This window comes from Pteronotus mesoamericanus, unplaced genomic scaffold (genome assembly GCF_021234165.1).
Source record: "Pteronotus mesoamericanus isolate MK-2021 breed Mesoamerican mustached bat unplaced genomic scaffold, CSHL_Meso_final contig_20, whole genome shotgun sequence".
Classification (NCBI taxonomy): Eukaryota; Metazoa; Chordata; class Mammalia; order Chiroptera; family Mormoopidae; genus Pteronotus; species Pteronotus mesoamericanus.
Genome location: NW_026555085.1, coordinates 59,278,289 through 59,295,688, shown reverse-complemented (window position 1 = coordinate 59,295,688; position 17,400 = coordinate 59,278,289). Strand labels below are relative to the sequence as shown.

General features: G+C 37.1%; 1 pseudogene; it reads right to left on the bottom strand.

Annotated features, from left to right (window-relative positions):
- Window positions 1–10,813: 10,813 nt before the first annotated feature.
- Window positions 10,814–11,868, bottom strand: LOC129066901 (retina-specific copper amine oxidase-like; annotated as a pseudogene).
- Window positions 11,869–17,400: the final 5,532 nt, after the last annotated feature.

Here is a 17,400-nt window from a genome sequence, read left to right as displayed (position 1 = left end):
AAAGTGGCACTGAGTAAAATACTTTGCTTCATCCTTTTTTGACTAGTTGGTTTATACTGACTTACATATTTGTAAAATCTCTACCGAAAGTATATTCTCACACCAAATCAGATAAGTATTTATTCTTTTGTAAATTAATTTATGATTCAGATTTGTAAATGTAATTCTTCAGATTTTTAAAAATGTATTTTGAAGTGTGAAACACTATTATTGTTATTATTATAAATAGTTACTTCAGTAAGGTTTATGTACTCTTTCTGCACTTATTTTTAAATGCCATATTTACTTTATATATACCTATTAACTATATTAGGATTTCTGTTCTGAAAAGAGTGCTTGAAATTTAGAAGAATGCTGAGACCTCTCAATGTCAATTTTGAGTTTTTGCTGAAAGTAAGAGGTCCTTTGCTTAAAACAAGACACATAAGCCAGTTAATTCTCTTTTTGAGTTGATCAGTTTCCACCTTGGAAGTCCCCATTTATGTCCCTAAGGAATTTGAAAAACAAAGAAGCAGCAAAATAATATAGTAACTAGCAGTAGCAAGAGACAACTTGAAAGATTTTTTTTTTTATTTCATCTTCTCTCTGTTTCAGCTTTTGTGTTTTTCATTGTCTTTTGGACTTACTTTCTTGTTCTTATTGTCCTCTAAAACCAGTTAAGCTGCTTAGTTATTTTCTTGAAGTATAAAACTAATAAGAATAGCTTTTTGCAAAAATTTGAAATTTTTTCAAAAATATTTTTAAAGATTTTATTTATTTATTTTTAGAGAGAGGGGAAGGGAAGGAGAAAGAGGGAGAGAAACATCGGTGTGTGGTTGCCTCTTATACACCCTAACTGGGGACCTGGTTTGTAACCCAGGCTTGTGTTCCTACTGGGAATTGAACCAATGACCCTTTGGCTTGCAGGCTGGCACTCAGTCCGCTGAACCACACCAGCCAGGGCTCAAAACTATTTTTATAGAAAATTTAGAGCTGGAATGAACAAAGCTGGCTCAACTAGGCCTTGAGTTGTTTTGCATTTGATTGACATTTGAAGGAGAAAATGAAACGCATCACATGGTATTCAGTTAGGAAAATAAAGGTCTAATACTGACACAGAATTTTTCTCTTTTAAACCATGAGATTTAAAGAACTGGATTTTTGATTGTTTATACAGTTTAGAACAATGCAGTGCCCCTAGCAGTCCACTGAAAATTCTTTAGTTTATATTTGGTGTATGAGGATAGTAATTGCATTTGCTGATGATATTTCAATGGGCTTCTTAATACTATATCATTCTACTTGTCAAAAAATTTTAAACCAATTATGACGTAATATTCTTAAAATACTTGATAGGCTGCTATAGGAATGACCATTAGGCTAGAAATAGATCCCACCTTTGGTGGTCAAGAAATTGGCCGTGCCCTAACTGGTGTAGCTCAGTTGGTTAGGCATCATCCCACAAAGCAAAAGGTTGCCAGTTTGATTCCCAGTCATGGCATATGCCTAGGTTGCAGGTTTGGTCTCCAGTCAATGTTTTTCTACCTCTCTTCCCCTGTCTCTAAAAAATGAATGAATGAATGAATGAATGAATGAATGAATGAATGAATATAAATAAAATTGGCCACTTATTGTTCAGAAATATTTTTTCAATGCTAAAATGCCAACACAAGAGAATCATTGTAATTGCAACAGTAAAACCTATCTCCTAACCTTGCTAAATACACCCCAAAATATATCATTTTGTAAGAAAAAGCAACTACTAAAGAGGGCATAAATAATAAATAACATTGTCAGGGAGAAAGTAGAGATAAATGCTCTATACCAGCAGTGAGCAAACCTTTTCCATAAGGGCTAACCTATAAATATTTTAGGCTTTGTAGGTTATGTGGTCTCTGTCCCAATTACTCAGTTCTGTCATTGCGGTATGGAAGCTGCCACAGACAATATAGAAACAAATGATTGTAGCTGTGTTCCCATAAAACTTTATTTATGGACACTAAAATTTGAATTTCCTACAATTTTCATTTATCATTGCTGATTATTTTTGAGCAATTTAAACATGTAACAAAACAATATAAAGCTTGGGGGACATATAAGAATAGCTGTAGTCAAATTTGGCCTATGGGCAGTAAGTAGTCTGCTGGCCCCTATTCTACACAATGAAATTAAATGAAAGTTTTGGACAAATAGAATGGAATTTCCTCTAAGGTAGAATGATTATAGCTGTTTTTGTCCACCATTTAACTCTAGGGAATAATCTCCAGTATTTAAATTTAGAATTTTAAACTTCAGGTATCTGAAATAAATGGAAATTGCATTGAAAAGAAGAAAAATCAGAGGAAAACCCCAATCATGAGTCATTTGTTGTAATTAAGAAATGACAAGAACAACTTTATCTTCTATTGAGTAAGACACATGTCCATAGATCTAAAATTATCTACCTATATAAAGTTATGTGGTTAAATAAATTAATTATTATCTGGTTTACACATACAAATATCACTTTATTGCATTGTTCTGGATAATTAAATCTATGGAGTTTTTACTTTTACTTCTCCATTTCACTTTGCACATGTTGAAAATTAATGACTGCTTGCTTCTATACCTATGAAACAAAGTAGTACTAGAACTTTATTGTAGCTATCCTTTACAAAGAGAAAAAAAAATTAGTTGTGATAGATTGAGTCAACAAATATTTTTTTTGTTTACTGTGTGCTTTTCTAATCTGTGAGATTAGAATGATAACACTGGTGGCATGAATTTTTATTTGATCTGTTTCAAGACAGACATTAACAAAAGTGGCAATAACAAAATTGTTTTGAACTTCAGAAAAGGCTCGCATTAGTTAAAAGAGTTCAGTTACACACCATTATGTTCTTAGATTAGCTAACATGATGAACTTCTTTAGAGGCACAACATACATTTTACAATACTTACATGACATTGATAAACTAATGAATTAAATTGAAAAATGTAAATAATTCTACATACTTGGAGTAAGAACACTTTGCTCACTGGGTTATAAATAGGACAATATTCCACTAACATCCTTCTGGACAAATAAATGTTGTGTTGAAGGGGCTGAGACTAGTTCCCATAAAAATGCATTAAACTTTCAGTGCCTGTTTGGGACACATTTGAATCTCCCCTGCAATATTTCAGGAGGTCATAAAAAGAAACTTTTAGAAATATGTTATAGAAGGCAATATATAATCAAAAATATGCTCAGGGCATTGGTCATCAAACTAAAAATGAGTAAAGAAGAGGATCAACATTGAAAATTATCTGTGGCTTTCTCTAGGGGAAATTTGTTTATCACATTTATATTTAAACCTATGTTTAATTATAAAATACTTTTCAAGTGGGAGAGAAACATCTTAGCATCTTAATTTCTAGTAAGTGCCCCAGGTACAATTCATCATTAAATAAGCTTACTTCATTTTTGTCCACTTGATTTTTGTATAAAGGCCTTGAAGAGACACTAGGAGGGGAAAAGCCACATAGCATATTTTTGTATAGACATCAACATGGCACTATGCTATATACCTCTTATGTCCATATGGAATCCTTTTGTTTTAAATGACATTTTTACATTTTCTAAAACATATAATTTTAAATTAGCCTGAGAACTAAACTAGATAATAGCAAGATAATTTAGGCAAAAGCATGTAGAAAATATTTGGCTTTACATTGCACCCTGAAATGTTATATTTTTGTGTTCTACAATTGCATTTAACTTTACTTAGGGTATCTCCACAATGCAAAAACAGTATCTGGGAAAGTAATCAATACATGCAATACATGTACATGGCAAAAATGCTGGTAAATCCTTTTTGCCTTATTTTACTAAATCTAATATCACTTGTGAAATGAAATCATCTAAATTGTTTATATGCAATATTTATTTTGAATTAGTAAGCGATCTTATAACTGTGCAAACTGGGGCTTGGCCTGATGGTGCCTTGAATCTGCATGACTCAACAATTTGTGTTGAAAGAAATAGGTTTTTATTAGCAGGGTTCCAACATTGGGTGGGGGTGGGGGGAGCTGAGAGCACTCCTGCTCAGATCCCTTTTTTCCCACAAGACCTAGAAATTCCCTTGCTCCCCAAAAGGCTACAAGTCAAAACCATGCCCAGAAGTTCCCCATATCCTTATCTGTCCATCAGCCAGTCACACAAACAGTTCTCCATCCCTTCTGGAATGCACACCTGTGGGTTTCAGAGCCACCCTCCTCTCGCAGCTGCTCTCTCCTTCAGGATGTGGGGTGCCCTGTGCTCAGTCTCCATGTAGCTGTTCAGGAGGCCATGTACTGTGTCACCCTGTCCCAGAGGCAAGAGAGTGACACCCCTGTATGTCCTTCAGGAAAGCAGAAGTCTGCAGCTCAACTTTCCTGACCAGAGTTCAGCTCCAGGCATCTCTCAGGAGTCTGGGTGGCTGGGCAGGTCCCCACAGCTCCATCAGCATTGTTGACATCTTCTTCCGGCAGACCTCCGGGCAGGCAGAACTCATGGCAGACTGACCTTCAGACATCCCACTCCAATTTTAAATTTTCAGATGAAAACTTCCTGCCTGATCTAACAATCGGCTCTTCCTATGGTGTGTTAGTGTTGGCCATTTTTGTCAGCTCTCCAGTGTCTTTGGCCCTTTTTCAGTTGCTACCTTTAGTCAGGGCAGGAGTTCCCAGGGACACACAGCATCCAAAGGGCACCCCGTAAATCATGTAGGTGCTATATGAGCTTCCCCCCTCCCAACTGGCTCCATGTCACAGGTCACTGCACATTCTCATAGTTGCCACACAATTCTGCAGCTTCTGAGTTCCTCCTTTAAGGAAGACATAAGCTGTTAACCTGCCTTTGTTATATAATGTACCTTAAAACTGTATTCTTCACTTTGTGGGCGTTCCCTGCCCTGTCCCCCTCTTGTCTCCCTGCAGGATTTGGGGGCATGGTATGGCTCCCCTGCCCTCAGGGGACCCATGCTCTGTACCCCATTACACTCTTGTTACCAAAATCATGGTAGTCATTGATTTTGCATATGTTTGACACAATGCCTGGGACACTGCAGTTGCTCAGTCAATTCCAGCACTCATTACCGAGCTTATAATTTGCTACTAAAATCTAATTTACATTTTAAGCCCCTTCAAAGGATAGCAAAGGAGGTAGAATCTCATGGTCTAAGTAAATTCCCAGGTGAAAGGGTATAATGAGGTTGGAAATAATTACCTGATTGAAAAAAATCATCTAAAAATACAGGTCTAACAACTACTATTGTGAGGCAATCTAAAAAATATATACCTCCTTCTGTTTTATTCCCACCTACTTTTTCCTCCTCTCCCTGTCTTTATTCAGTATGTAAGGGGAATAATAAATAATATTTTCAAAAATATTTCTGTTGAATTTTGGAGTTCAGGGGAACCTCTAAATAAACATTTCTTATGAAGGGTAAAATGATTTACATTAATTAAAGTTTGTTGATATGCAAAACAATGAAAAATATGAATTTTTCTTTTTAAAGGTGAACTGCAGTATCTCTGTTACTTTCATCTTGTAAACCAATAAATTCAGACTTTATAATAATAATACTGTGTGCTTAAAACTCATTTTTCCCTGCTACTCACACACAAAACTCCCTGAAGCTGAAACTCCTTTCATATGGGCCTGACCTATTCACTCTACTCTTCCTGCCCTGCTGACCTGCCCCCCCCCCCCCACACACAATAGTAAACTAGGAAGAAAAAAAGGAATTTAAAATGCCAAAAATCTAATTTTATGTGATTTAGAAATGAATGGATTGTTAAAGATTCTCTTGTCAGGGTCTTCAAATTTGACTGATTATCCAAACAGCTGTTGAAAGTTTAAAAAATGTGTGTTCTTAGATACCAGCTCAAATCTACTGAATAAAAATATACATGTCTAAGAATTAGAATCTGCATTTATACCACACTTATCTGGCTGTTATGAGGGATAGCAAAGTTTGGGAATCATTGCTTCAACAAAGCTGTAAATAAAGTGCTGCTACAGTGAGGGGAAAATTGGGACAACTGTAACAGCATAAAAATAAAAAATGATAAAAAAAATGCTGCTGTCCAACATATTTTGAGTTGATTAGCTCAGACCTAGAGTGAAAAGGTGAGGATGAGAAACAACTCTAAAAAAATGCTATCCTTGGATGGGACTTAAAATGTAAATTGGATTTTAGTAGCGAATTATAAGCTCTGTAATGAGTGCTGGAATTGACTGAGCAACTGCAGTGTCCCAGGCATTGTGTCAAAAAGATGCAAATTTTAATTATTTTAAGTGTCACCCCAAAATATTGAGACATGTACTATGGCGTCTACGCTATTCTGATGAAGATGATCAGTAACTTGCTCTAGGAGACACGATGGGCGGGTTTGGTTAAGCTGTATTCTAGTTTACGAGTGGCAAACTCCAGGCTGTAGGGTCAATTTCAGCTTCCCTGCACTTGTTCTGTCCCTCATTTTCCCAGGGAGAAAGGACAAAGACAAGGAAGCCAATCCCAGTCATTGGGAGTGGCAGGAGCATATTGTAAAGCTCTTACTCTCTGCCCTTTTGACGGGCTTTTTCCCCACCCTTGTGTCCTGTGAGTTACTTCGCAGTGCTGATTTTGCCTCTCTCTCTCATTTGAATTGGCACAGGTGATGGAGCCAAGTGTGCCCCATGGTGTGCTCCTGTGAACAATGCTCCCCCACCTCTGAGCCATCCTTTCCCACTGTCTCACACTTGCCATGGAGAAGCCAGGCAAGACCATAGTGGCTTCCACCAAAAAGGCATGTAGAAAAGCAGTCATTTATGGTGTGTACTAATAGGATGGTCTTCATGTGGGGTAAATACACTCTTGGTGACACATGAAAACTTTCCAGTTGGTGACTGAGCACAGATGGATTCAAAGATGTCAGTTTGCAGCTTGGTGTCCACATGTTCTCTTTCCTAAAAGCCAGCTGCCTTATAGAATACCCAGTGTAGAAGCATCATGCTGGTTCTATTTCTCCATTTTTTCCTTTCTCCCATGTTGCAAAAAAAAAAATGGTTTACTTTTCTTCCAATCTGAAATCTTCTGAATAGTAAAGAAAAATTTTAAGGCCTGGAGCCAGAGGAGACTCCTTTAATAAAAGCAGCACAAAATTGCTGTTATTCATCTCATTAAGGAAATATTCTTTGAAGTGTTCCCTTAATGAAATTTCTTTAAGAGAAGTAGAATATCAGTGTAGTTTCTAGAAGAAAATAGAGCAATGAAATCTTTCTTTTAATGTTATTCATGTGTTTTTTGAAATGAATGATTATATCATCACATTTAATTGGGTAGGTTTAAAAGAGTAATATTGATAGTTTTATATAAAAATAAACTGTCAGCATTTAATAAAAATAAAATTTTTAATAAAAATAAACTGTCAGCATTTAAAGTAGACTAGGAAGTACAAATTTTAGACTTAATGAAACAAAAATTTAGATGTCAATTTAAAAATGTGAAGAGAGAGAACACACTTTTTGGGCTTAGTTAACAGGGTCCTCAAGCAAGAACATTTGGAGACTATCATTACACTCTAAGATGATTTTTCTTAATTATAGAGCATCCAACACAGAAGAAACTTGCATGAGGTTTGCTGGAAGCCTAATGGTAATTATACTGAAGCACTTGGTTGAATATCTCCTTTAAACACATCCTATAGAGGTCTGTGACTGCAGCAGACCCTAATTCTTAAGACAATTTAAGGGATTCAGAGCAGACCTACCCCAAGATATGCCACTTTGGCAGAAAGATTATTTTGAGTTAAATACAATGGAAACTCTTAAGTCTTAAGAGAAACTTATACCTTTCCCTTAAAGGATTTAAGTTGGGGCCTTGTCCATAAAAAGAGTTAGTGCCAGAAATAAAATTTTATGACCTAGCTGCATGGCAGAGCAAATATCCAATTACTGGACATCTCACCTCCTTTTCATCCTGTGACTTACCCTCCTCTCCTTTGAAGCCCCAGGTTACTAGCCCATTCCTTAGCTCAGGGTGGCATATATAGTTCATATTACCTTTCTGTTGACCAACCTCCCATGTATGTAAGTAGAAAATTAAATTTATCTTTTCCCTGTCATATTGTCTCATATCAATTTATTAAACCAGCTGAAAGAATCTTTGTAGAGTAGAAGAAAATCCTTCTTCCCAAACACAATAATGAGGAAAAAATGGCATAAATTGTCTGTAGTCTGGAGACTTTCATATTTATAGTTAAGGCTAAAAATAGAATGACAAATAATAGATGAATAGTATCAGATAATAAATTGTTGATAAATAGAAGAATAAAGCTAATCTATTTAAGAACAAGAGGTCAGTCAAAAATCAGCTACTTTATTGAGGGACCAAGAATATAGAGGTGCTTATAAAGACAACCTGTTTTATGATTGGTTTCTTAGAGTTAGATTTTCTTATTTGGAAAGAGGTTTTCTTTTTTCAGTAGTAAAGCTTGATTAGTGTGTTTTTGTGTTGGGAGGGTCAAGGGGATTTTTTCTTGAGGAAAGAGCACTAATTTAATGTTGTTTTCTGCTACCTTTGTTCATTTATTTTTGATGTTCAAAACTAATTTCTCCCTCAACAGGCAATCTTCACTTGGAAATTTCCCTGTTGACTTCTGTCTTCAGTTCTGTGTTAAAATGTTTGTGTACCATTTTTTTTAACTTCACAAGTCTAATTTTCTCCCCAGAGGGTGTTCACAATTTCTTCAAAGACTTCAGCGCTTATCTGTTGTTTGAGGTTTCCTTTAACAGAGCTCACACATTTTGCCTTCAAGGTCTCCCCTGGTCAGTTCTGTAAAGAAAAGGAGACCCTGAATAAGATTGCTCTGAACCGACTGCTGTTAATTGGGGAGGTGAGAACACAGTGTATTTCACTCTCTGTTGTCACTTCTGGTAGTTTGCCCAAAATCTAAATTGCAAGCAGCAGGTGTCTGATCTGAAAATAAATATTTTTCCTCTTTTTGATTCCAACCTTTTTAACGTAGAGATGATAGCACTAAAAGGAGATTCTAGAACGTTGTCGTCCGTGACAGGACTCTGCTGCATGAGATCACAGAAATCCAAATCCTCATTAATAGGAGGCTTACTTTTCCAGATTTGTAATCCTGGAACAATTTTGGCTTAATTCTGTATATCTCAGACTGTAGTAATATTCTTTATATTGTATAGATGATTAAAAGGGTCAATTCAAAAAGAATAGGGAGTGCCACTACCCACACACAAGTGACGCCCACTCCCGCAGTGCATGCACCCTCACTGTGCAGCCCCACCCTCAGCTTCACGATGCTCAGGGCCAGTCTTACCATAACCATTATTCTTATGTAGGCCACCATGTTAACTTGTGTCCAATAGACTCTATTCCTTGCAGAGCTCTGTGCCAAGTCTTGAAATACTCACTGTACCTTTGGAAGTCATTCTGTATATCTCTGTCTTCTGTGAAATTACCTCACATTTTGCTCCTGCTCTCTTGAAACCTCTCTCTTCCCTGAGGACACAGTCTTCCTACATCACTCTTTAGTGGTGGATGTTTTTCTCTGCCTCACTTGTACCTTGTGCTTTGAGGTGGGGATGTTTTGACCTTGCTCCTCTTTGTAACTTTTCCGATATTCTCCCTCTTTTATTCTTAGTTATTTGCATAAAGCTCATGTCATCGAATTTTATTACTATCTTGCCTTGTTACAAGTCACGTGTTTACCTTTATCCCTCTCCCTCCCCAACTTTAGTCACTCCTCTTCATTTCTTAAATATTTTGTGCCATAACTCATTGTTACTCTCATTAATACTACCTAAGCCATTGTACCTGAAGATTTCGAAATCAATGCAGATGGTCTTTCCAAGACTCTAGCCCCATGTTCTTGACCTTCGCTGCTTCTGTGATTCTGTCATTCCCCTCTTTCTTAGTACTTTCATGCCATGTTTCAGACATGATCATTAACAATAACTGTACCTCTGCTATATCCCATTGTAGGAATCTCCATTTTCTGAGCACCCTGTTCTATCTTTCTAGTTCATCACTTCAAGTAGTCCCAAAAGTAGGTCTCCTCTTTTTCTTATTTTTTCAGCATAAACTCCATGACTTACAGATATTAGGATTTCCTCTTTACTTACATTCTTGTTATTCTTACTTCATGTTCTTCTCTTCACTAACCAACCTTTGTTAAAATAAATTCTTCTCCTACCCTGTGCATGTACCCATGCAATGAAACATGGCTGAAGAAAAAAATAAACAGTACATAGGCCAGATACATGCTGATTGGTTTCATTTAAGATTCATGATCAGTATGAGGCCTGGCCATTATGCTATATTTTCCTAGTTCAGTAAATCTTCTATTTTTAAACAAGATGATTTCTAACTATATTCTCTGCACAGACCTCTAAATTCACACCATCATCCTCACTTTCAGCTGATGAGCTTCATCTCTATATTCTGGAAAAAAATAGAGATAGTTAGAAGGTAACTTTCTTGTAATTTTTTATTATAAATTGTACATACAATTTATTTTTATAAAGTTCTATCTATTCTTCCATTTCAATGCACCTGATTAAGAAATATCTGGTATAATGGTCACCAGATATGAATATTAGCTATTTCTGAGTGGTAGGATTTTTGGTATTTTTGCTTGAATATTTTAATAATAATATCATTTGTATAAATTCATCATTAAAAAATAAAATTAGAACTATGAATTAACCAAAGGATACATGGGGGTTAGTGTGGGAAGAGGCTGTTTCCGGAGAAACATTAAGAGGGAGAAAGTCAGGGGAGCAGAAATTAGAAAGAGAGAGGAAGGTACATATGTCTTGGGGTTAAAAGTCTTGGTAAGAGAAAGGAGGCAAGTCTGGGACACAGGCTGTCAGGTGGGGGATGCAGGTCACAGGGTTGTCATTGCAGAGCCCAGCAACCTGGCCCTTCTCCAAGTACACACTGTCAGGGGAGAAGATGGGTGGGTACTCATCAAAGAAGTTAAAGGGTTGGAACAAGAAGCCAACTTTGTTCCCCACAGTAACTGCGTTAGGGATATCCTTAGCATGGGGGATGTGCAGGAAGCTGGCTGTAACCCAGGCCACCAGGTCCTCTCCTAAGAGCGTCTCATTATTGAAGAAGTCAGCAAAGGCAATAGTAGGTGTCCAGATGTCATTCTGGTAATAGATGCTGCTGCTCTGTGACTCCTCCTCTTTCCTCCGGGTCACCATAAGCTGGTATCTCCCCCAGCTGAGCGCCCTCTCCATGTTGCTCTCCAGGGGCATGTGTATGCCAAGGGGGCTGTGGATCTGGATCTGGTAGCTGCGCCGGTGACCCCAGGCATTCGTCTCCTTGCCAGCCAGGTAAAGATAGCTCCACCCTTTCCAGGACCTGCTGAGTCAGCTGTGGATGCTGCAAGTTGGTGGTCTGGACTCCAAGGAGCTGTCACAGGTTTAAATGCCACGTCTTTGGCCACCACCCAGTTTTTCAGCCCTCCCACATCCAGGTCCAGCTTGAAGTGGAAAGCAAGCCTGTACACCGTCCCCAGCTCTCATTCCCCTACTCCACTCCCAAAGAGGAGGCTTTCCTCCCCGCCACTCAGGAAAGCTGTGTTGACAAAGCCTGTGGCATGGACCCGCCCTTCAAGCACCTCATTTGGGTACAATAGGAAGTCCCAAATGTAGTCATAGTTGCCTACAGTCGACACAGACGTAAGAGCTGAGCCAGCCAGACCACCATAGAAATGACTCTGAAGGTGATTGCAATGCCTTCGAAGGGGTAGTCCTTGGGCTTCCTCGAATACACACACAGCCCCTGGGAGGAGCTGGACTGCCCCTTTATCCACTAATATGTGGATGTCCACCATTGTAGACTGATAGGGGCAGAAGGTAACTTTCATCTGCCCTCACCACATTTGCCCACCAATGCCCAACTCTGCTGTCACTGCGGATGAACTCTTCACGTTCCTCCCTATGTTAACTCCCATTTGTGCATGATATCCTGTCCCCTCAGTCTACATAATGACTTTGCTTTAGAATTTTTTCTTTTCTACCTTACAATTTCATTTTTTTCTTTCTGTTGAATGTCTCCCATCGCTATACAAGTGCTGTTTTGTTCTGCTATCCAGAACACCAGCATCAACAATATAAAACACGAATCTTTTTCCTTTTCCTCATTTATCTTTTTTAAGATACTGATATCTGTAAAAGTTCTGCTATTAATCTTCTCTAATTCTTCTTGAATTATTTCTTGAACCACTAAATCCAGAATTTTTTCTCCCTTCTTTACTGAAACTATTCTAATCAAGTTCACCAGTACCCTCTAACGATGACCCTATATCTAATTATGAATTATCAGATTTCCTTTTACTTGAAATTTCCGTGTTATTTAACATGGTTGATCACTTGGTTTCTAGGACATTTCACTAGGTGCTTTTTCTCATTTTCTTTTGTTAGTTTTACTTTCTCTTCCTGACCTTTTAACATGTTCAAGGGCTCAGTCATTGGATCGCTTCTCTTTTTAAATTCCCATTTACTTCCAAATGAGTTCATCCAATGTCAAGACTTAAGTACCATGTATATACACTGGCCACTCCCAAATGTATATCTCCAGTTCATGCCAAACCCTAAGTCTGAGAATCAGATATTCAACTGCTGGTTTAACATCTCAATTTATACCCTCAATACACTTATTTATAACCTGCATGTGAAACTTCTATCCAAAACTTAACTTTTGATGCCACCAACTCTATCCCAACTGTTTAATTTTAGAATATTTTTATCACCCCAAAAAGTAACCCTCCCTTGCTTCTGGAAGCCCCTAGTCTATTTGTCTCTATGGATTTGCCTATTGTACACATTTCATATAAATGTGATTACACAGGATGTGGCTTTTTGTATATGCCTTCTTTCACTAAGCATAATGTTTTCAAGGTTTATCCATATTGGATCAGTATTTTTATGGCTGAACTGTATTCCATTGTATAAACTCACAGTGAGCTCCAGCTTAGTTATTGGTAGTTCAACTTTTCTTGTTGCTAATCCTATTGGCTTTGTCTTAAAAATATACCCCAAGTCTGATCATCTTTATCTACTTTTAGTGATCAAGTCACTAAAATGTCTTTGTTTTTGTAGATGGTATTTTTACACCTGTCCCTGGTCCTTTCATGTGTTCTTAACACAAAATCTGGAATAATATATGTTTTTTTAAGTCAAATGAGAGTGCTTAAGTCATTCCTCTTCTAATGGCTTTACATTTCACAACATATAATATATCAAAAACAAATTTAATGCAACTCCATATGGCACTGCACCACCTTGCCCTCAGTATTTTTTCCCGCCTTGGCCCCCAACTCCTACTTCTCCCTGTCTTGCTCACTCTGTTCTAGGTACATTGGATATGACACAGAAATAATACAATATGTCTCTTATCATTCTGATGGCTTCATAATGCATTTTATCTATTTTTTTGAAAGGACAGTCTGTCTAAATTATAGGCCCAGCAGTCTACCTGAGAAATAGAAGTTTAAATTAATCCTTTAATTAAGGTTACTCTAATTTGGTCACTGCTATAGCTATTTTTTAATATAAACATTTTATTTTAAAACACATTAGATTTGCAGAATTATTGCCAAGATTTACAAGGAGTTCTCATATATCCTATACATGTTTCTCCATTATTAATAACTTAGTGTTGTACATGTTGATACATTATTATTAATTAAGGAACACACTTTGTTCAGATTTTCTTAGTTTTTACCTATTTTCCAATTCCTTTTCTATGATTTCATCCAGGATATCACTTACATGTCATTGTCACTTTAGGCTTCTCTTAGCTGTGAAAATTTCCCAGACTTTCTTTGTTCTGATGACCAGTTTGGGGCTGTACATGTCAGTTAAATTGTAGGCTGCCCTTCTATTGGAATTTGTATGATATTTTTCTCATAATTAGACTGCTGTTCTAGGTTTTGGGAGGAGAGATTACAGAAGTAAAGCACTATTTTCACCACCTCATCTCAAGGGCATGTACTATCAGCATGATTTATGACTATCGATGTTGACTTTGATCACTTGGCTGAAGTAGTATTTTTCAGTAGTGTTTTTCTCTACTGTGGAGTGACACATTTTTATCCCTTTTCATAGTATACTCTTTGGAAAGAAGTCACTATGCACAGCCCATATTTGATGAGTGGAGATTTATATTTGCCTAATTTAGTGTGTGTGGGGGGTGGGGAGTACTTAGGTAAATTTATTTAGAATTCTTCTGCATAGGAGGTTTGTCACTTCTCCCCAATTTATTTAATAATTCAATGATTTACATCAATATAGAGTCATTGATATTTATTTTATACTTTGAGCTATCATCCAATACTACTTTATTTTGTTGCGCAAATTGCCTCAGGTATTGCCCTAGTCCTTTCATGAGGTTTCTGTGTCCTTTGAACAGCTACTCATCACCTCCCACCCCATCACTGTGTGTGTGTGTGTGTGTGTGTGTGTGTTGAGCACTTCCTTACTTTCTGGTACTACTAAATGCTTGAAGTTCATCTTGTGTATCTCCTACTCTCTGGGAATATGATGTACTCACTCCTAGAGTTATTTATTTTTCCAAGGAGCTCTGGAAATGTATATGTGCATACTAATTTGTGTATATATGTAACCATTCCTAACTATGTTATGCTAAACATGAGGTCATATGGATATGGTCAACTCTACTGCAGTAGCACATGGGCCAACCATTCTAGCCTCTTCTCCTTGCATATCTGTAAACTCTCGTTCTAACCTAAATGCCCACCAACTAGAAAACTTTAATTTTCACTTCTGGTATACATGTATAACTGTATCAGAATTGCTAACCTATGCTGTAATAGGAATCAATTGTATCAACTAGAGTACAGTTCTTATGTACATTTTCTTCAATGTTACAGACTCCACTCATTTGTGGTTACATAGGTCAGTAATCCTCCCATGGCTACTATTTGTTGAAGGGGTTCAACAAAGCTCTATCATGCGTTTGTATTGTAGTCAGATTGTTTTGTCACATTCTGGGACTCCCCTGAACTCTTAATTGACTTTTTCAAAATTGGTGTACATTAAAATTTACTCTTTGTGCTGTGAAGTTCAATGGCTTTTGAAAAATGTAGTATTGTGCATCCATTTTACAATATCATACCTAATATTTTCTCCAGTCTAAAATGATTATCTCTGCTTCACATATTCAACCTTTCCTTCACTGGTCTTAGCCCCCTGGCAACCACTGGTCTTTTCTCAGGTGTACAGTTCTACAACAGATCATCTCTACACTGTATTGTGCATTCACCACCTCAAGTCAAGTCTCTGTCCATCACTATTTATTCCCCTCACCCTCCTCTCTCTCCCTTCATGCCTCCCTTACCCTGATGGTCACAACACTGTTGTTCATGTCCATGAGTTTTTTCTTTTTTGCTCAATCCCTTCACCCCACCCCTACCGAGCTCCCTCCCTCAGCTATCAGCCTGCTCTCTATCTATGAGCCTGTCACTATGTTGTTTGTTAGTTCATTTTGTTCATTAGATTCCACATATGAGTGAAATCATATGGTAATTGTATTTCTCTGACATTGGTTTTAGATCATTCTTCTTTTCTCATATATGTACTTACTACTACATTTGCCTTTAAGCATGAATTTGCCTTAAGCATGACTTACAAGAGAAGAACCCCACAAATTCTGAAATTATATTTTTATTTTTTTCAAAATATATTTTAATTTCTTGAGAGTCTTCTTTGACCAATATGATATTTGGAAGTGTGTTGTTTCAGGTTTCTTAGGGTCTAATCCCAGTAGTGGAATCATTGGATTAAAAGGAAGTTTGTTTTTTGAGGAAGTTCCGCATTGTTTTCCTCAGTGACTGCATCAATCTGAGTTCCCACCAACAGTGCATGAGGGTTCCCTTTTTCCCACATCCTCAGCAGCACTGTTGTTTGTTGATTTGTAAAGAATCCCCAAAAAACAATTCAAAAGAACCTATGCACCCCCCATGTTCATAGCTGCGTTATTTACAATAGCCAGGTGCTGGAAACAGCCTAAGTGCCCATCAGTAAATAAGTGGATCAAAAAACTGTGGTATATTTACACAATAGAATACTATGCAGCAGAAAGAAAGAGAAACTCCTACCCTTTGCAACAGCATTATCGTAATACTGGAGAGTATTATGCTAAGTTAAATAAACCAGGCAGTGAAAGACAAATACCATATGATCTCACCTATAAGTAGAACTTAATAAACAAAACAAACAAATGAGCAAAACAGAGCCAGAGACTTGGAAAGAAGAAACAAATTGACAGCCCTGGCTGGTTTGGCTCAGTGTATTGAGTGCCAGCCTGAAAACCAAAAGGTCGCTGGTTTGATTCCCAGTCAGGGCACTTGCCTACATTGCAGGCCAGGTCCCCAGTAGGGGACACTTGAGAGGCAACCCACACACTGATGTTTCTGTCCCTCTTTCTCCCTTCTTTCTCTTCTCTCAAAAATAAATAAATAAAATCTTTAAAAAAATAAAAGAATCAAACTGACAGTGATAAGAGGAATGGGGGGAGAGGGATAACGGGGGAAAGGAAGAGAAGGGACTAGTCAAGGAACATGTATAAAGGACCCATGGTAATGGACAAGAGGGTGGAGATTGACTAAGCGAGCAGGGGGTGGGCAGGGCAGGGGAGAGCAGGGAGGAAAAATTGGGACAACTGAACAATAAAAAAAGGAACTGTGTTATTTTATGTTAAAAAAATATTTGTAGGTACAGCTCCACTAGTTTCTAGTTTAATTTAATTTGTTTCTAGTTTAATTCTACGTGGTCTCAGAACATTCTCTGTGTGATTTGTATTCTTTTAAATTTGCTAAGGTATGAGTTATGAATTGGAATGTGAGTTATAATGGGGAAAGTTCAATTCAAGTTTGACAGGAGTGCATATTCTGCTGTTGGATAGAATAATCTAGAAATGTCAATTGGATCAAGTTGATTGATAGTGCTCTTCTGATAAACTGTGTCTTAATTGATTTTCTGCCTGCTTGATCATCAATTACTGATAGAAAGGTGCTGAATTTTTCAATTATAATAGGTATTTGTCTATTTTTCCTTTCTGTCTGGTTTTTGCGTCACCTATTTGGCACTCTGTTTTTAGGTAAATACAAGTTTAAGATTACTGTGTCACATTAAAGAATTGACTCACTCACCATTATGTTGTGCCTGTCTTTAATGTTTAATAATTTTCTTTGAATTTCTTCCTTTTCTAAAATAAATACAGAAATTCCATATTATTTTTGATTAGTGTTATATGGTTTATCATTCTCCTTCACTTTTAACATATCTAGTCTTTATGTTTAAAGTGAATTTCTTATAGCTTACATATAGTTGGCTTATTTTTTGTTTGTTTTTTTTTCCTCTCTGACAATCTCTGT